The sequence below is a fragment of the Hirundo rustica genome, chromosome 7, assembly GCF_015227805.2.
Source record: "Hirundo rustica isolate bHirRus1 chromosome 7, bHirRus1.pri.v3, whole genome shotgun sequence".
Classification (NCBI taxonomy): Eukaryota; Metazoa; Chordata; class Aves; order Passeriformes; family Hirundinidae; genus Hirundo; species Hirundo rustica.
The window spans coordinates 20,456,480-20,477,832 of NC_053456.1; the positions used below are offsets into that span (position 1 = coordinate 20,456,480).

At 37.5% G+C, this 21,353-nt stretch overlaps 1 long non-coding RNA gene across 1 annotated transcript; it reads left to right on the forward strand.

Annotated features, from left to right (window-relative positions):
* Positions 1-4,506: 4,506 nt before the first annotated feature.
* Positions 4,507-12,096, forward strand: LOC120755321 (uncharacterized). The gene is made up of 5 exons (XR_005701732.2): positions 4,507-4,596; positions 6,815-6,905; positions 9,925-9,981; positions 10,273-10,339; positions 11,880-12,096. It is a non-coding gene; the product is annotated as an uncharacterized LOC120755321 (long non-coding RNA).
* The last annotated feature ends 9,257 nt before the right edge of the window (positions 12,097-21,353 follow it).

Genomic DNA, 21,353 nt, shown 5'->3' on the forward strand with positions numbered 1-21,353 from the left:
GGAATTTTAAAAACAAAGGTACTTTCAGCTCTGGAAACTCAGGCCAGGTGAGAAACAAGTACTGTTCTATCTTATTTGTGTAGTCCTTTGTTCTGTACTCTCTTAATTCGTAAAGATAAAAAACAAAACAAAAAAACCACCCTCCTTTGTTTCAAGCTAAACAAAACTGGGAAGCTCTGTACTTACAGATCCCTGTTCATGGCTGCTTTCTCTGGGGTTTGGGTTTTTTTTTTTTTCTGTTGTAAAACAAGTAGAAAAGGAGCAGAAGCACTATCAGGTCAGGAGGGTATAACCAAATGAGAAGGCTCATTTATTGCTTTGCCTTGCCCGGGTCTAATGTATGGTACTCATGGAGTAAAGCAAAGAATCTCCTTTGTCTTTCACACGGGTCAGACATGCCAATACATGTTAAGACAGCTGTGGAGTACATACTGCATAAGGGTAAACAGCAAACAAAAAGTGGGTAGACTTGCTTGTTTGGTATGTGTGAGGTACAGCATAAACACCTAAACACCCCAGTACTCACATTACACACGTTTTCTCTCTCCTCATTTGCATTTGTTTTCAGCTAGAGCACTCTGTGCAGATATGGCTAAAGGCACTAGAGTTAATAAAACCCAAACAATTTTATTCAAATACCCTCTCTATATGCAAGCACCTGAGAAGGTATCTAGCACTGATGTTACCTACAATTATTCCTGTAGCCCAATTTATTTGCAAATTCAAAGACTAGTAAAAAGTTAAAATACTTATGGAATCATGGAACCATTCCTCCACTCCTGACACCCTTTTCTGAATCTTAAACGCCTTTTGTTTGAACAAATGGGTGGAAAAGATTGTTAATAATGAGAACATGTGAAAGGGTTTGGTGTTGTTCCACAGAGCGAAACAGAATACAAGAATTTCAAAAATGGTTCTGAGATTGAATGGCACCTCTTTAACCAATTCTGCACAGAGCCAGACCTGTTTGTGCCCTCCAGCTGCCACTCAATAGGACTACTGTGGCTTGCTTGGAAGCCCTGGAGTGTGCATAGCTATAACACAGAGTGGTTTGTGTTTATTTACATATATTTTGTGATGATGATGACAATTGTAAAATGAAGGTGTTCTAGCTTATGGACTTGTATAGCACACTTTAAATAACTAAAAGTCTTTATTCAGTCTGGTCGTTGTCCATTTATATTTTCTGTCTTAGGGACTTTTATCTTAAATATTATTACAACTACACTCTGGGCACTAATTGCCATGGGAATATATTTCATACAGAACAGAAAATGCACCTTTGCCTAAGCTTTCCTCTCTAGTACAAGGCCTATCCCTCATTTAGTCTTGTTTTGAATAAATGTGCTGTGATTGTTTAAGAGACTGGACACTTTTCACAACACAGTACTGGTCATGATGTTTATTGACAGAAAAAGAGGTAGCAGCTAATGTTACCCTAATTATTTAGAACCCTTTTGAGTTAAGTCTTAAGTCTGAATCCAAATGGATTGAAATCAGCTTAAGGAAATTGTTTCATCTGGCTTTGGATCATCTCATAAAGCTTTAACTTACACACACAGGCAGGAGTTCCCCACATAGGCTGAGGTCTGTTAGCACTCTTTCCTTGTTACTCAAGAAAGTAGGATAGTTGTGAGGATTTTCCTCCCCTCATAATTAGAAGGAACAAATTAAGTGCTGGATTGTAAATGATCTCCCTTTGACCTTTGTCTTCAACAATATCTCTAACTTTAATAGACGTTCTATCACTACATTGCAATAACTGGAGAATGACATATAGTAATGGCTGAATGATGTCCAGCCACAAATGCCACTACTGTACTGCTCTCATGTCCCCTGCAGGAGTTAAAAGATTAATCCAACACCTGTGTCACTAGGGGAAAAAAAAAAAAAAAAAAAAAAAAAAAAAAAAAAAAAAAAAAAGTATTCTTATTAAATAAACAAGGAAGGAAATTGTTCAGCCCATTATTCTGGAAGCTACATACTATAGTAACCACTGTCAATGCAGTTTTCAATTTCAGTGTTTTATATATTAAAATTTTATGCAGAAAATCTGTTTGTATGGCTGATATATTCTGAATTTTGCAGGTTTGTTTCTCCTGAAATCTTTAACTATTTTTTTTTTTTCTTACTTCCATGTGTTATACAGGTCTAAGTGATGAAATAAATTTTGACAGAATTCAAAACTTGGTTTTAAACATGTTAGGTTAAACAGAGTTCCTTAAGCAGACTTTCTCAAAATTAACAGTTCTAGCTAATCAATATCATGAGAGTGAAAAAAAAAAAAAAAAATTATCATAACATTTATGTCAAACTCAAATGCTAACACCTGATGCTACAGGAAGGCCACACAGCTACAAAAGCACTTTCAATTTGGCAGGTGAGACATCCAGTCTTCACCCTGAAGCTCTGCTATCCATGGAAACACTCAGCTAGGATTGCTCTATTCCTAGGAAGGAAAGACCTTAACTGAGAGGGCTTGGCTGGAACAGTGCAGGCATTGATCTAGAGATTCATCTCGACTTCCTTGTACTGTGGTCCTGTGTGATGATGGGGAGGTTGGCAACTACAGAATTCTTTTGAGGGTTCGAACAGGTTATTCCTTTTTTTTTTTTTTCTTATGTTCTAGGATGCTAAACATGTTGAGATGATGTGTATTGAGAGAAAAAGCAAGTAATAATATGAAGAATTAGTCTGCAAGAATCTTGTGATGGGGGAAATAACAGCTTCTAAAATTTAAGCTCATTTGTTCTGGTATTGCAGAATGAAGATTGATAACATTGACACCTTATTTACATCCATGCATACGCTTTGAATTAGTAAGTTCAGATGGAAATGTAGATTTGGTAAAAGATTTTGGTAGAAGAGTAGAAAAGACCTGGGCAGAGAAAGGCAATATACAGAACTAATCAGTGTGTACTTCATAATGAAAAGAGTTGTCTATTTGAAAAAAAACCCCTCCCTTTAACCCTTCCTCTTTGGGTTTTGTCAAATTACCATAATGTTTTTAGATAAGGTTACAAATATCTGTCAGAATATCAATATAACAAGCATAGATCTTTACTAGAGTTTTTGACTTCAGGCAACTTGAGTAACAAAGTAGAATAACAAAACGACAAACATCATATGGACTACAACAGCTCCAATGATAATTCTAGCATGTCATTGTAAGCAGAGCATAGAGTTACTGGAAAGGGAAGAAAAGATTAAGGGATAGAATGGTTTTCCCCTCTTCCCTCTCCTCTGTCCTGCTCTGAGCCCTAGCAGCAGTAATACGCCTGCTGTTGGTCACTATCAGGCTTTTCCAGATATTCAGGATTTCTCCAATACCCTTCCTTCATTCTCTTTGCAATCAAACATCCTAGAAACTTGCTATACTGGAGGTTTACAGGTAAGAAGTACTCGAGTACTTTTCAAGTAAAAATCTACAAGAGTAACTTAAGGGTTGGAAAACAGCAGCAAAGCTTTAATGAAGTTCACTTTGTTTCGCTCTTAAAAGATGAGGCAAATAGCTAGTTTGATCATAATCTGTTGGGAAAATTAAGGAAGACACATAAATTTTAGAAAATGGATATTCATTCAGCTAACTGCTCCAAGACAAAATAAGAAATTGTAGCTAGGGCAGAAATTAAAGGTAAGTTTTTAATGGCTACAGTGATTAATGAGCTGCGTAACCAAAGGCTGTGGCTACCAGTATTTCCAGTGATCATCTATTATTAGAAATCATCAAATCAGGAACGGATATTTCAGGAAAGGTGCACTATGATGCAAGCACAACTGTTGAAAGTGAAGCAGGAATTAAACCATTCTAGTCTTCTGTTTCCTGACATTCAGACTAGATGAGGACATTTGTCCCTCCTGCTTAATTATGCCCAACATTTCAGGTAAAGAAGAAGCCACAGAGCTTCCTATAGAGTCATGTGAGGATCATGGGACATAGTTTCTCATCATGAGATGAGACATACCTGGAATTTGAACCAATTTCAGACATTCTCTGTCATGTGGTGGGTCCAAGCACAGGATAGAACATGCTAACAGTCTTGTTGAGTGACCCAGAATACTTTCAAATTCCTGTAACATAACCGACATGCCCTTGCTATGGGGCTGGGGGACTGGTTTTTATAATGAGACTGATGCATATCATACCATGGAAGGCTGTGGCTTCCTTAGGAAACTGGGGTAGAGGAGGACATAAGCAATATGCTCTGAGTTATCATCTGCTTGCCTTTGAGGTGGGTAGAAGGTGCAACTTGCACTGATTTCACTGATAGAGTGTGAAGGGGAACTCCTGCCTGTATTTATGAGGGTAAGGATTCAAGACTCCTTTCTTAATTCCATCACTGATTTATTGCAGAAGACCGGTAATTAGATGTGCTTTGAAAAGGCGTTCTATTGTCCTATAAATAGTTAATACATGAAAGGTTTTCTGATCTTTTATTGTGTGTCAGTAGTATTTATGATCAATGTGTTTGTAAGTCATTCTGTCCTGTTCTAGCTTTTGACTGAAGTTGCTGCTGCATGATGGCTGATGCATGTTTTGGAAGCTGAAGAGCAAGAGTATCTCAATACTGCATAAAGAGTTGGACTGAGATTTTTGTAAGTATATTTTGCTCAGAAAGATACTGAAGAAGTCTTGTTTATCTTTACCACACACATATTCCAGTAAAGATGTGCTGTTGGTGATACCTTGTGAGGCTGCCTAGAACAAAGCCTAGACATTGTTAAAGGAATGAAGTAGGTATTTATTAAAAGGCCTTTAAAGGATACACCTTGGGCAGTAAAAGAGCCTAGCCGTGGCTCTACCCAAGACGGACCCAAGATGGACTCAAGATGGACTCTGAGTCATGAGATTTCATACTTTTATAAGTTTTGGTCCATGTACATATTGGGGTTAATTGTCCAATTACAGCTTTGGGTTATGAAGTCCCATCCTCCCAGACTTCTCTCCTCAATTCACAATTGTTTATGCTTTTTGTAGTATAGGCCTGAAGCTGCAATGGTGTCCTTAGTTCTCAGGCTGTAAAAGAATTGTTTTGTCTGACTGAACTGTGAGGAGAACTTGCTAACACTTTATATGAAGTTCAAAGTTATATACTAATGCAGTACAGGATCTGGAAAATATTGAAGTTAAAACTTAAGGCATCATTGGGAGACTCAAAGCACTCAAAAATAAGCAAGCATTTAATGAAATTTTTAAAAGCAACTCCATTGTCAAAATAGAGTTTATAATTTCCCTATTATTAATTAATTTTCCTTTATACATCTTCCTTACCCAAATCACCTACTAGCTTTTCTGACGCAGTTGGGGTTTTTTTCCCCCAGTCTTGCTGTTTCCAGCTTAATTCTCAAATTTCTGGTGCACTTTCTTGTAGCAGACAAAAGTAAAATATGAAAGCAGGAGGATAAAATCCAAACTGTTCCATTGCCCACCATACGTAAGGTAAGGCATAAGGAGCAACAACTGATATAGCAGCTTTTAAACGTAAGGTCGAGCTCTTTGTTAGTGATTAACCTGTTGTAGGACAGGAACAGAAGATTAGGTAATGTGATATCTCTGTTGTATGTCATCTTTGTCTTGTGTGTTACTCAGATAGTAGAATGATAGATAATGATAGTAGAAGTAGGAAGACACATTTCCTGACATGAGCTTAGACCCATTGAGCCCAGACGATCCCAAATAGAAAAGAGGTGGATGCTTTGTACTGAATATTCTTTTGAGGCTAAATAATTCTAGTGGCTTTTTATGTGTGAGCTCCAAAACCATGTTTTTATGGTATCCAACTTAAATAATATGTAACAAATATAAAGAAGTATGCTGGTCTCAGTGAACAGAGCAGACCTGGAGTTACAGTTTTAAATAGCAGGAAGAGAAGTGGGGAGTATATGTTTTGATTCAGCTGTGTTTGAGAAGGGTTTGAAAAACTCTTGCTCCTGGAAACAATGAGATACAAACCTGTTTGCATAGTTGATCTCTGGCCAGAAAGGATTCCTGTCAAGTGAAATATTAACCCATAAGGAATGCAGTTTCTTAGGGCAATGAGCTATTGGCTTCAAACCAACTTTAATGCAGAGCTAAGGTGACCATTTAAAAAAACATATATGCATCCAGAGGTCTGCATGGCTGCCAAACCGGAATAGGATAACCCCTTCTCTTAGATATAGCTGTAGCTTACCTGTTTGTAATTGGCCTGGTTCTGGAGTGCTGAAAAGTAATTTCTAGATCTATAGTGGACAAATGTCTATTATTTTGGTTGTGTCATTGCTGCAGGCAGGTGTTTGTGTTATAAAAACTATAATAGCAGCTGGGAGCTCTACTAGTAATTCTAATATTTCAGGATAGAGAGAGAGCTCAAGGAATGTTTCCTTCCCAGAGTCTCTGCTGGAAGTGATAATCTTCCTAAACAAGGTCAAATTTACACAGGATCCATGTCATAGGAGGCATGAAAAGGGAGACATGAAAAACTCTGAGCCTGTTGAGGGTGACAGATAAAAAGTCCCAAGCCCCATTCCTTTGCAACATGATGTGCTAGTTCTGCTGGTGAGTGCCAAGTTCAAGCTGCACCCACTGAACCCACCAGGTAGTTGCTGCTCCAGGAAACGGTTTTTAGGCCCCGGGAGGCATTTACACTAAAATGCCAAAATACCAGTGGAACAACTCATTCCTTCTGTCAGCTCAGAAAGGGCTAAGCTCTAAAACATGATCGAGACCACAATGTTCATGCTAAATTTTTCCCTCTTCTTTGTACACAGAGATCAAAGTGCAAAATATGACTTTCTGTCCATGGGCTCTGAGGGACTCTGATGTGCTTTGCAGGTGTTCAATGTACAGCTGGAGGAGGCTCAAACGTATTGGAACTCACACCTGGGAGATAATTTACAAACCCCTCAACTGTGTTCTCTGCAGAGTGAGTTTCTTTCTCTGAGTACTATTCACTTCTCAATGACTTGGTGGCACTCTGGAGATACTAACAGTAGGATTGATTTACTCCTTTTTGTGGTGGGTTTCAATCCACTCATAGGTTCTTGTAGATTCCTTAGGATTAGAACTTTTTTGACTAGGAAGTTTTGGAGAAGGAAGATGGGAGGAGATAAGCATTACATCCCAAGTCCTACTTGTGAAACTGAAATGGGAATTTATTCATGGAAGGTATATGACCTTAAAAGAAATAAGAAAGGCCTTATTAATAGCAATGTTAAAACTACCATAACTAGGAAGCTGGGTTAATCCATTCAGAAGAAAAAGGCAGCTCCATTTGCTATGCTTTTATTTTCTATTTTTCACAGGGTCATTCTGACATTCATTTCACATTGGGTGAGTTCGTAGTCACAGCAGAAAGAGCAAGAAAATACTTCCTCTAGAGTTTCTTCTCACATTAAATGTTTGACTATAGCCTCAGAGAAGGACAGTTATGGACAGTGTCCAGGAAGTGTCTCAGCTCTCATTAAACACAGATCGTTAAACATACTGCACGACGAGTCATTGTGGCTGTCACATATAGTTAGGCCACGCTGCTGCTGTTACCACTATGCAAAAAGCAGGATGTTAAGTTGTAGCATCATTACAATTTTGTCCACAAAAAGATGGAAAAACTTAACCAAAGAAAACACTTTGCTTTCCCTAACTTCTTTTTTTCTCATACCTGTTAATATTGATCCATGGAGGGATTTCACTCCTCAGCAAATAACTTGATCATTGGTTTATAGACAGAGTTGCCTGAAAACTGCATTTGTCGGCCCGTAGTTCATGATGCTTTCAATGACAAGGAAACAAAGACTTATAAGGGACTAATTCTTTGAGACACTAAGCATTTCTGACAAGGCGCTTTGAGTAGTAAATGGAAACCCGATACTCTTGCAGAACTAAACTGAGCAAACAATCCTTTACCAAGAGAAAAAAGAGAGAAAATACAGCCTTAGAGGGGATTTGTAAATGCCTTCATAGCAGGAGGCACTACTGAACACATATAATGGCATCTAGAGCACACCACCATCAGATTGTCTTTCTTATGGAGGTATATGGAAAACAGCACATCAAACTGCACCCTCTGCAGTCAGCGATTAAATTGCTGCTAAGTCCATGAACAGAGTGGGTCCCGATGTGGTGGAGATCACTGCTACTATTTTTAGTCTGTATTTCAATGGCTTCAGATGTCTTAAGCAGGTCTTGCTCCTCATCCCTCTCGCAGGGAATGTACTGACAACTACTGTGTGTTTGCAGCTGGGATGCAGCCTAATTCCAGCCTTTTTCCAATGTGCTTCTGGTAACACAAAGGCAGAGCATTTAGTAATCTGTGATCCAAGTATACCTGGTGGTTAAAGCTATTGCAGTACAACTAGCAGAAAGATACTAAATTGTCTAAAACAGGTGCTAAATGCTTGAATGGACAATCTCCTTCCTTTAAAAAAACCCAAAACAACCTAACCAAAACCAGAAAAAAACCTCACTGATTCTATGTTCTGCTTTTATGTAAAATAAAACCCCAGAGCAGAATAGAAAACCCACCCCAAACAAACAAACATCCCTTCACTCAAATTCACTCATAATTCAGGTGACCAGGTGATAGATAAACTAACCTATTGGATTTTGATTTGCTGAGATCTATGTGATAACTCAGATCTTCTAACTGGGAGCACTAAATATACATGAGATAAAATTTTAAAAAAGAAAACCTAAATTTTGTAGAGAATCTGCCACCCCCAAATTTAAGGAAATTGTATCCTGTTGTTTCATCTTCATTATGACAGAAAATAAGCAGATAATTTTATTTGTGATCCAAATAGAAATACATTTTGACATCTGTTCTGTGCCAATAGTTGCTCTTGCTATGAACATGCTTACATTTTATTGCACTGGGCTGTTTGCCACTTTATGTAAGCTACACCAGCTGCTCTTGCTCTTGCAGGACAGATTGCTGTACGCATCACTCTGGTTTTTCCTAAAGCAGATAACGCTTTGTAAAATCCGGATAACTAAGTCCCTAGGAAGTGATTGTAAGTTATATTAAAACTGTGATAACTGAGAACAGAAACAGCCCTGAAGAACTGTACTAAAAAGATTCTACTTCAAGGGAAGATTGTGGTTACGGATAGCTGGTTTTTTTACTAATGTATATTCTTACATTCTTTTACCTGCTATATGTTTTCTACTACTTGCTGTTTTTGCTTAAAGTTGGCACACAAAGAAGAAAAATATTAAAAATAACCTTATACACTGAGAAAATTTCTATTTTAATTTTTATGGCAATTAAGTACACTGAAATCAGTTTAGATCTACATGAAAACAAAGCCTCCAATTTGTCTTTGTTGCATTTCTGTGACAGGTTTCATGCTCTGTTTTCCTGGCAACCTTCTGCCTGGGAAAGTAGCATTATGCAAATAAAAACTCAAATGGCAGCCACAGAAGGAAAACATAACACAATTTTTCTTGACATCTTGGTAATATAAGTAAGATCATGCTATCACAAAACTAAATCAAGTTCATTTTCTCAGGTGTAAATTCTGCCTCAGCTACATTTTAAAGCCAGTTTTCCTATGATTAGGATGCAACATAGCTGCAAAATCGTATTAATTCCAGATTTAGAAATGTCATGCTTAAGCAGTAGTTGAACTTTGCTTGTGTTGATAGGTATTGGTGATTAAAGTGCCCATAAGTAAAAGGTTGTGTGGGCACTGCTGCTGCAATAAAAAGTCCAAGTATAATTGGTCTGAGGGTGTGGAGAGAAGCAGCAGGGGATGCTGGTAGGGACAGTAAAAGCTCAACAGGGTTACGGAAACCTGCCAAATCTCCATCCTCACTGCAGGGAGCTCCTGATGCTGCCAGGCAGTAAGGAAAACAGATGGCTGTTGCCTTTAAAGCCAGTTACATTAATTTCTGTGCCTGTTGTGTATTTTTGCTCCTTCCTCTTGATTTTACAACTCCTGCAGTAGCTCCTGTAGCGGCCAGCCATTGGCAGACATGTTGGAAGGCAGCCACGCATGCGGGTGAGTTTCAGCTGAAGATGATGGCTGCTTTGTTTTGGTTTTCCTTTTCCCCAAGCTGCCTCCACAATTTGGCAAAGGGCTGCCAGTATTAGAAAGAGTGGGATTGGAGAACATGCCAGAAGCTATTAGAGGGAAAGAGGCAGAGATGTAGTAAATGTGGAGATGGAGCAGTGCCAGTAGGAGCGTGGGCATGGGGGTTTGGATGCAATTAGCACAGCCGGCCAAACATACCCTAACATGGACACTTCACAGCTACATGCTGAATAATCCTCTATTTTGTGTTATTTTCAGTGGAGTATAGCTAAAACCTGTAGATGGGGCCTTGCTTTTTCCTCAAAACGGCAATAATGTGGACCTGGTAAGTCTGTAGCAGCTAGAAGTGATTTCACAAAATGCTCTAAATAAAATCTCTGTCTAAAAGAGAAGAGCGTAAAATGGAAAAAAGATAATGTTTAAGTTTGTTTGCACTGTGTTTCAGCTATTCTGAATGAAAGAGTTTTTTGGGTTTTTTTTGTCCTTAGCTTTCTGAAACTTCTAGTGCATTTGTATGCTGTTGTGAAGACTGACAAAACAACAGTTTGAAGGAAGAAAGAAATGTATAGGAGGCTGAATTTTAATTTTAGAATATCACTAAGAGAGCTCAAAGGAAGACACAGGCTTGTGCTGAGCGAGGAGTTAAATGAAATACATGCATACGTTGACATGCAGAGTAATGATGGCATATAACTGACTTGTCACCTACCTGAGGGGAAAGATTCTGCCCTTGTGCACATTTCTGCCTGTTGATTTCAACCAGTGAGTGTTCGGTGCTTTTAACTGATGTTTCTGATTTAGGCCAATGAAAGCTAATGGAAGCTTTTTCTAGTCTCTGAGGAAAGTGCCAGCCCAATCAAACAGGCAAATTTGGTGCTTGGCATCTGAATTGAATAGTAAAATGGGATAATTTCCTCTTGCAAAAGCTGTATACCATTATTATTCTATGATACTCTAAAAATTTCATAATTACTAATGATTTGTTATTTTTGCCATCTCCTGCATTTAATCATTTAGCCACTATTGCTGTCTACCAAGAAAGACACTAAAGCCACTTATTCAAAAGGCCTGTCTGGCTTGTCCAAAATAGAACAAAATTCCCAAACCAATAAAATATGATGCATACAGCTGCCCCACCTATGTAATTGCAGCAAATATTTCCCGATGCACAGCCACAAAACAAACTCAATAGAGGCATCTAAGTATTTGGTAGGCATGTATGTCCAATTTGTATTCTTTGACGTTTTTCTGTGGTGGCATAGTTTATCATCATTCTTTTCTCTGGTCTCTGGTTTATGAGCCTCACATGGGAAAGCTAAATATAGCATAGAATAGCCATAGTGCATTAAATCACAAAAATAAAACCTTCCCATTAATAAGTCCTATTGAAATAGTACTTAAGAGCTATAGATTGGTACTTTTTATTAATGCTGTAGAACATGCTCCATCAAACTACCAATAAATATATACAAATAGATGATTTAAACACCTGTAGATACTCATATAGTCTACATAGAACTGAAATTATCATTTGGCAAAAAAGATATAATATTTCTCAAGAAAGGCTGTAGTATAGGTATAGATCGTTAATTTATGGCTTCCATTTAAGAATAGTCTGTGATTAAATCACTATATTACTTCTTTGCTTTTAGTCACAAGTAACCCTGCAGTCTTTGAATCTGCAAGTAGCTGAAGGATTGGGTGCAGAGTGCAGAACACTAATGAACATTTGAAATGAGTGGCAAGAATTTTCTTGACTCATTAATATTAACACGTTGTGGAATTGGAAAGAAGATAGGTGTTGCTTTATTGCCTTCTGTTCTCAACAGTCTTAGAATTTTACTCTTCATGTGCTGTATATACAGGCTTTACTCCCCTGCAAAGAGAAATGACATTTTCTTCAAGCCCTTAACTTACAAGGTGGCACAGTGGTATATGTGGTAAGAAACACTGGACCTCTGGAAGTGTATTTAGTTCCCTGTTGTGATGCTGCTGTTTATCTCATCTCTCCAAGCATGTATTTTTGGAAATGTACTCATGAGTTTAGTGCCCATTTTGTGTGAGGCTGTTGATACATGCAATTTTTTTTGGTGGGGTGGGATGGCAACCTTGTTTATTACTATTATGCTATAGCAGTTCTTGGTGCTGCTTTGGCGCAAGAACATTATTGATTGTTGGCGGGACTATTCTTTTAACTGTCTTGAGTGTCTAAGTTGTATATGAATTAAATGATTAATTGAGGGTTATTAATTCTGGTGAGAAGTGCTGTATAATGCTGTTACACAAAAGCAAGCATTACTAGCGGGATGGACAGGTAGGCATAAGAAATTTGCAAACTCTGAAATGGTGTGAAAAGTTTTTTCTTTCCTGCGGTGCTAAGAGAGTGCCTAGAGAGTGTAAAGTGCCCAAGTCATGTGTCTTTAATCCAGCACCTGAGGAAGATGCAAAACCTCACAGCGATGGGTTTAAAGGTTTGAGGGAAATTAATTTTACCAGTCTGAAAATATGGAACAAGTAACTCTACTCCATCCTAAAGAGGAGGCTGAGGGACCTGTGTGTTTTCTCACTGCTTTGACTCTGGGATGCGAGAATTTTCTCGCAGATGGGAGATTTAATAATCTTCTGGCTGCAAGCTTTGAACTGAAAATACACCCTACTATCAGAGCTAAGTTCCTCAAGCCCTAATATGGGATTATGGTGATAACTGCATGGTTTAATAAAATGTAGTTTGGATTTGAGCAGGAGCTGTTCAGATCATGTTAGCATAAGCGCTGGTCACAGCAACAGGACATGTAAACTCTCAGCCTTTCTTAGAGCAGAAGGCAACAGGCCAGTAAACAGGCAATGCTTCTAACGGATGCTTTGGTTATAAAACTTAAAGTTATAAGATGTTCAAAACCAGATTTTTACAAAAGCTGACATGGTAAAATCTTGTGAATTTCTACAGGCTGCATGACATATATTAATGTACTTTGTGTAGGCACCAAGATTGAAATCAGTTTCAGGAGAAGGAAGAAAAAAATCAAATGTTTTATCAAGGCACTGTTCAAATTCACAATGTATATGAAGGTGGAAAGCCTGTGTGAACATACTTCTAGAGGCAGTGAGTGAAATCCCGCACTGATCATTTCAGGGATAGAGAAGTCCTAAAACATCCAGTAAATCTGCCAAGGCTCTTTCCCTTCGTTTCCTGTTCAGAGCTAGAAAAGGAGGAGAGAAATGTATCGCATGTTGTTTACCCCTGTTGATCATATTGTGGTGTCTTGGCTCTCAGAAAGCCCTAAAAGCTTTTATTTGTTCCAGTCACAAGGAAAGCCTTCAAACTGTGACATTTTCAGTGAGAAATGAGTTCATACAATGTAATGGGACTGTTTTCACTGCCTGAGCCTCCTTCCTGAACTGTAGCTTGCTTCTCACTTTGACTCAGCTACTCAGCAGTCCCTACTCCTGGGGTGAGTTGGAGTGTTTTCACAATAATGGGCTAAAATCCAAGGATGTACCAAAAGCTGCCCAATCACCAAATGCTCCTGAACTCATTTCAAACATTACTTGGGAATGATTCTTCTTACATGTTGGAAATGTCTTATGGCTACAACGGGAAGCTGACAGTGTCCTGCAAACAGGTCCCTCTCAAGGTTTAGTGCATGTTTGTTATGAAAAATATTATTAAAAAACCAGATTCAGAGTGATACCAGCATGCCGCTCTGAAAGGCTTGCTTGTGTAATATAATCAAATCATTAGGAATTGCTTCTTCCTGAGAAAAATACAGCAAAAGGGCTAAAGTCATTGTGTGTATATAGGGCTCCATAAGAATTTAATCTGGAAATCTGTTGGGATAGCTCATCCTCACTGCCTACATCTACAATGGATAACATGATTGTTCTAACCCATGCAGTAGACACATAAAATGCCCACAAATATTATACACTCTAAGAATTTTTTGTTCCATTAAAAAAAGATGAATTGCTGTTACAGAACATATCTTTCATTGAATTTATCTATCTTGTTACCTAATATTTAAGGTAATGTAATGTATTGTTTAAATCTAATCCAATCTAATCTAATCTATTATATTCAAGATACAATTTATTGTTTAAATTGATCCTGCTATGGACTTTAGTGACTGTATGTGGCTGATGTGGAAAATCTGGTCATACAGAATCAGGATAACCTTTCACTTTTTTATAGCTCTGAAGTTCCATATAATTATATGAAAAATTATTAAGGTATTTATAGATTTACAATTGGCTTAATTAGTTTTTGAAACCCCAGTGACAGGGAAATGTCATGTGGTTCAATGTTTGTTTTTCAATCAGCCAACTAACCAGAAACCTCTATGTATTTTAAGTGTGACATAACTTGGATCACAGTCTCAGCTTCGGAGGCCTTGGGCTTCAGGTTGCAATGTATGCACATGAACACACAGAAATACTATGAAGAAATTCAACAAGCTTATTCAGCAATAAATTAGCATTTCTGGTTTTGGCTGGCTTTTAAGTTTGCATCTGCAAATAGCTGAGGATCAAATGTTGAGACTTCTGTATTTGTTAATCTAATTTTACATCTCATTCTTCTAATAGCACAAATATTTAAATGCTTTTGCAGATATCAGGACATCTTCCTTCACTGAGCTGTTCCAGAAGCATTCAGGAAACCCTACAAATTCATGATCATACCTATTTTATAGGGTGTTCTTCTTCTTTCAGTATAAATCTCACATTTGAACTCCATAATAAGATATATTGGCAAACTCTGTTCAGAGAATTCATTGCCTTTGTGGCATCAACCTGTTTTTAATTTAGAATGTGCTCCTATTGTTTCCCTTTTTGCACCATTACTGGACAAGAGGACCTTGTGGATTTTTGCAATGATTTGCACAAACAACCTGAAATGACCTTTACTGAGACGATGCTTTGTACTAGTTGAAATTATATTTGTGAGGGTTTGATAACACAAAATTAAGTGATACTCATCAGACAGGTATTGTTGACTGGCAAACCAGTGGCAAGTGAAGAAAGAGGAGGAGGAGCATGAGGGTGAGGATGGCTACTCTGTAGTAGCTAGCTGACTGTGATTTCAGAGAGGATAAATCTAATTTTTTCTGAGGGGACTCCCTGAATTTGCAATTGGAGTTCCTAGAAGTAAGGGTGTCTCAAGTCAGATATGATGCAAATTTTAATAGTGTTCAAGGTTTTTCCATAAATTTTTTGTGAACGGTAGCTTTCCAGAAACCATTGTTTCCAGAAACAATCAAGGAAATTACAGAAATACTACTAGTAGCGAAGCTTTGCGTGAGTTGTCTATTTTAGCAGGGTTCAGAGTTTCAAGAAAACCCAGGAACTGATAGATGGGTCACATCCCTGGTGGGCCTTAGGGCCAGCTGCCACTCTGCATACATGAATGCACATGAGTCGACTCAATGCCTCGGGGAGGAGGTGGCCCCGTGGGTTAGGGTAACATGACAGCTTGTTGGAAATTAGAGCAGAGAGAGGGGCCCTGCAGAAGTTTATAAGCAGAACAGGTGGCAGAAAGTAAGGGGTAATCACATATTTAAAATTAAAAAGGAAAAAATCTCTGGGGGCTGTATGCCCCCAAAATCTTCAGCTAGGTCTACGAGGGCTCTTGTGAGGTTCAGTGCATCAGTCACCTAGCAGGCACACTTTGGCAGGCTGCTCTGCCCCTGAAAAAACTATTCCCTCAGCCTTCTGCACAGGATTTATATGCTTCACTGAATGTCCACCTGCTGCATATGTATATCAACACCCAGCTCCTGAAGAACCACTGCAGGGCAATGGGGCTTTGGTGTTGTTTTGTCTTTGGGGTAGACTTCTGGGATATATGCTGCAATTCCTTGGCTACGTACAAGGCATAATGAGAAACAGTTGAGAAATTATCAGAATAGTCTTGCTGCTTCTAGTAATAAGGAGTTGAAGGATGCAAATCCTCAACTGCATGATGCACTACTCTCAGATCTTTTCAATAATGACTTTTCAACTTTTGTTACTAGAAGTCCAAGCTGGTCTTCTTTCAGCGTAGCAGTGATACTGAGAGCACAGCAAAGTCTAGAGAACAAAAATATTTTTATTTCTTAAGAGTTAATCACTTGTATAAGGAAAAAGAATGGCAATATGTGAATGCAAAAAACTTCCTTTCTGGTATTTTAAGAATCTCTCCACATCTCAACAAGGTCTCAGTGTGATAAGATTCCGTTAGTTCAGAGAAGATTTTATCCTTCAATCTAACATAACAGCTGCTAAATAAAAAAAGGCAAACAAAGGAATTTGTCAAAAGCCTTGATTTCACTTATAGTACTTCCTCTTTCCTCGCTTCCAGTTTGCCACTACTTCCGCTCTGGGTATTGGTGGTCTGTGTACATGCCTTATGTGAACAGTTATAAGCATCTTCTTTGTATATTTCCATTTTTCTTAATTTGTTCACCGTTGTTTTATCCTTCCCACTTGCTGTTCACAGTGACTGACCGTTCACCTTTTGAAATATTTCTAGCATTCTCCTGTTCACTCTCTGCTTCTGAGCACCCAGGCCCTGAGAGTCGAAAAGCCAAGGCTGTGTGGCAGGTGGGCAAGTCCTTCTTGTGCAAATACATTCATTTGCATTTGAATGTTACATTTGCATACAACTGCTTTCATTCATAGGAATAAAAAGATTCTCTCCCTGTGCACCATTTGTGCAGAGAAAAATTGGATTAATGAAACTACTCAGAAAAGTTGATGAGAGATCAGGTCTCCTGCCATTTTCACTTTGGTACTGTATTTACAATCTGATAATATATGTCTGGTAAGAATCAAAATTCAGTTTTCAAGTACTGTTGGTTTTTAAACTTTTTACTGCACAAGACTGTTGGCTTTCCATAGTGTGCATACAGAGCCAGATGGTGTAGATCTAATGTGGTCTCAATTCTAACTGGGACCACAAGGAAGAACCATAGCATAAATGAAACTGTTATTATAGAGATGAAGAAGGTCAAATACAATTTCTCCTCAGATTTGCTGATACTGAGCAGAAACTCAAAAAGTGTTTTACTCTTAAATTTTTTAGATCTGTAGTAGATAAATTTCTACTTAAGTCTGTGGTTTTTTAATACCCTTTACTTGACATCATAACTAGCATAGGCATATCTGCTTCTTAACTTGGCTCACAGTTCTGTATACAGGTCACTTTTCTATCAGGAATTACCAGTCAAATGCAAAGTGTGTCAGAAACCCTAAATAGTACTATGTATCTAAATAATTTGAGTGGTGCCATCAGCAAAGACACGGTCATTATAAGAGATAAGGTCAGCCAGTGCTTGAAAACAGACTACTGGAAACACTTTTAAAATCGATTTTTACTTTTAGACTTGCATTTTAAGTGGGATGAGAGGAACTGTAGGAAGACCACACTTAAGTTTTGAAATATTCCTTTACGTACTAGATGACCAAAAATGTCTTTTAAAAATTTTCTAATATGACATCTATTAATCTTTGTGATAAGAAAACTCAGAGCCTGTAATCTTCCACCAGAAACTTATCTCTGGACACTGAAATGCTTCTTTTTACATTCTGGTAGTCATGGCTTTGCTCAGATCAAAATGATTTGAAGAAAATTTTGAGGCAAGAAGAGGTGGTTATAGTTTCTTAAGATATTTCATCCCAAAACTTTGATATTGTTCCAGTCATTTAGGAGATTAAATAGGTTAATGGAAAGGATATGTAACTGCAGTACCTGTTTATTTCTGTCATGCAGCACTTAAGACATTCAATTACAGTCCTAGGTGCGCAGCTAAAGATCAGGGCTGAAGATGCAGATACTGCAAGGTTTATTACTTGGCTTCCTGTGTTTTGAAGTGTGTAATGATGTGGTCTGGAAACCACAGTGCTTGTGGCGCTTTTGGAGTAGTTGGTGCAGTACAGTAAGTGACCAAAGCTATGACACAGTTGCTTCTTTTACATATGCACATTGTAACTGATCTTGGTAGAAATCTGTATCTGAATCTTAAAAGCCCAGATTAATGGAGATTATCACTCAGAAACTGACCATCAGGATGGTGACTACAGGGGAGGTATTTGGCAGAGGTGATGTTGGCTAGCAGTCTACTGCTACTTGTGGTGAAGAGAGAGCCAACAGCTCATCAGGTGGCGACTGATGTGGTGAGACTGTTCTAAAATCCAATTAACTTAAAAAAAATTCTGAAGTTAATATTTGCAGTGGCCTAAAGTAGAAGCAGGCATGGAAGAAGTTAGATTCTTCTCGTGCAAGGCCTTCTCAAAGGCACCTCATAGCAGCATAGAGGAGCTCTAACACTTTTATAAATCCAACACATTAACCAGATAATTTATAGTCATTACAGTCAATATGTGTTTCAAAAATCCAAGAAAAGAATAGGATGGGGTTATTCCTGGCCAGTGTTTGGAAAGATGAAAAAGAAATAACAGGAAGATGTTTCACAGCTTTTTCAGAACCACAACTCAAAGGAATCATTATAAAGTGAAGAAGTAAAGGCCGGTGTCGCCGCCTTGCACAGAAGGATCTAAAAACTTTTGTATTTTCTATCTCTGATTTCATTACTCCTAATAACTCGTTTCCTGATGGAAGGTAAAGAGGCACCTGAAATATAGATTTGAGTCCTTTTAGTTAAACCTTTATCTCTTTGTCATAGCAGGTTTTTTTCTTCTGTAGTTTCATTCATCTGCTCTACTGGAACTTTCAGTCGCACAGTGTTAAAATATGGCTGTTCTAAGCTAATATGCATTAACTTTTTAAAACCTGTTTTATACATAACCTATTGTATTAATATAAAACGTTAAGGCCATTTTTTCATTTTCTGGGAATGGCCCATTACATTGTGAGCAATCTACTCTTGCTTTTTTAGAAAAGACTTTGAACTCAATACAAAAGGAAAATATAATCATGTACAACTATAAAGACTGCTTTTTTCCCTTTTGTGCAGAGTAACAGAGGTGGATGAGTAGCATGGTAATGAAGAGATGGACCGTCTTTATTAGGAGGCTCGGTGAAAGGGTTCTTTTCAGAACTTCAACTTTTCTTATCTTCTTAGTTTTCATGACGTCTATTTGGACTCTTTCCTTTTCTTCACTTTCTTTTAAATATGTCTAACAGACTAGCAAAGGCAAGCCAGTTCATCCTTCTTTCCAAAGAAGGCTAGACACAAAGTCTAGTGGTTTAGATGCTTCCATTAAACCTTTTCATATATTTTGAGAAATACTGCTGTTTTCATTACTTAAGAAACAGTCATGTGTATTGATGTTTCACAGTCATTCTTCATTTCTCTAAAAACAAGCACAACAAACCCTTGCAATGATGTTTTTATACTGTAGTTAAAGGAGGCTAATGATATAGGAAGCTTCTTTGAGTAACAAAATAGAACTAGAAATACCACTTAACCCTCTGTCCTAAAAATTGGTTAATACAGTAGATTTGTAGAGGACTATTTGATGATCTCTCACCCTCTTCTACAATGTGCTCCACAACCCTTTTTGATATTTCTCTGCTCCTCCTCTATGCTCCCTTATTTTTCTGCTGTTCCTCCTACTCTTTCTGCTTCAGTATTCTTTGTTATATAGACAGTTCACTTTTAATCTTGCTCAGTTAAAGAATTCCACTGCAATGAAAGGTATTTGCCATGTGATTGCAAAATATTCCATCTGGGTGGTACAAGAGATGAAAACTACGTTTCCTTCTGCCGTTCTGGTGCAGAGGAAATATCCCATCATCACTGTGTTGAGCTCTGAGGAAGGAACCTCAAGAATAACAACCAAGAAACAGGAAGCATTATTTATTAACTGAGGCTGCAAAACTGAAACCTTAGTTTGTTGACTGGTATTTGCCTGTTATAGTATTATAAAGAACATTACAGTCCCCAGTGAAGGACATTTATTGTTGCATTTCTCAAGAGTAATGTATCAGTCCAGTAGTGTTGCTGTTTACTCTGTGTATCTTCAGTGCACTAAGCTATCAATAGATCTTGGTTTTGAAAGGATGTGGCTTTTATACAAAGATTGCATAGCAAAATCAAAGTATAAATAAGAAATTATGAATTGTGTAGACTGAAGGATACAAATAATGTCATAGCAAAGTTGACTCTGGCTAGATCTCTTGTTATGAGCAGCTCTGAATAATTAATATGATTAGTTTCTTCAACAGATGATGTGTTCCAATGAACCAATTGCCTGCTTTGTGAAATATTTACTAGACACTTATCTTCAGTTACAGATACAGCTTGAAAAAGTGATTTAGGGCCTTTGTTGTAGCAGGTAAAAAAAGTAAAAATTTGAAGAACTGTAAATCAGTAAGAGGCATTTTCATATGAGTCATCTAGAACGTGCTTTGAGAAGGACTAGGTGATCTCCAGATGCCATTCCAATCTCAAGGATTCTGTGATTCTGTGAACCATGATTTTGTCTTGCATATAAACTAAATTAGTGGTTTTATAGGATTTATATCTCACCATTTACAGGCATTTACCCAGATCAAACAACTTAAGAGTGTGTTTGTATTTATTTCAGCAATAGCATTATCATTCCAGGGAATTACGTCCCCAAAACTGATGTGAATTACACACTTATTAAATAAACCAATACAAAGTGATTTACACAGATATATAAGAATTATTTTATATGCAAATGGAAATCTTATGTGATCACTGACTGTAAGTATGATTTTAGCTTTTCATCAGAAGATTATTTAAGAGCTGGTTGTTGTTATTTAAATTAATTGGCTAGAGGTAGATTAAACCAGATAAAAGAAAGACAATTAAAACAGTTGTAGTTTCATATTTTAGTTTTAATCCAGAATGGTTGCTATAATCTGCTCTTTGTAGCATGGACTTGATGGACATGTTTTCAGGATGAAAAATATTTATCAAAAAGAATTTATTAATTAGAAAGCAGATATTTTTGCCAACTCTGTAAACTGCTTAGGTGATCTTCACTGTTTAAAATTCTTTTTATATATGAGCAACATTTGTAGTTAAAATAGCATTCTCTTCTGAGAAATTTAGTTTTTTATTTTGGAAAATAATTTTTCTTGGAAATATACCACATGTTGAATTTTTAGGGAAGTGTTGATTGTTTTTTTAATTTATTTTTTAACATTTAAATACAGAATATGTAACTGGAGATACTTTCTGTCTTTTTTTAAGGTCTTCAGCTCTATGTGACTACTTAGAAATGTAGAAACAATTTTATACCTAATGATAGCTAAGAAATTACAAGATGTGTCTTGTACACAAGAAGCATATATGCTCACAACAGTGATGTGGTTCCTTTGAACTGCCTACAAAATGTACAAAATAATTCTTTCCTTGGCTGCAAGTTCCCAC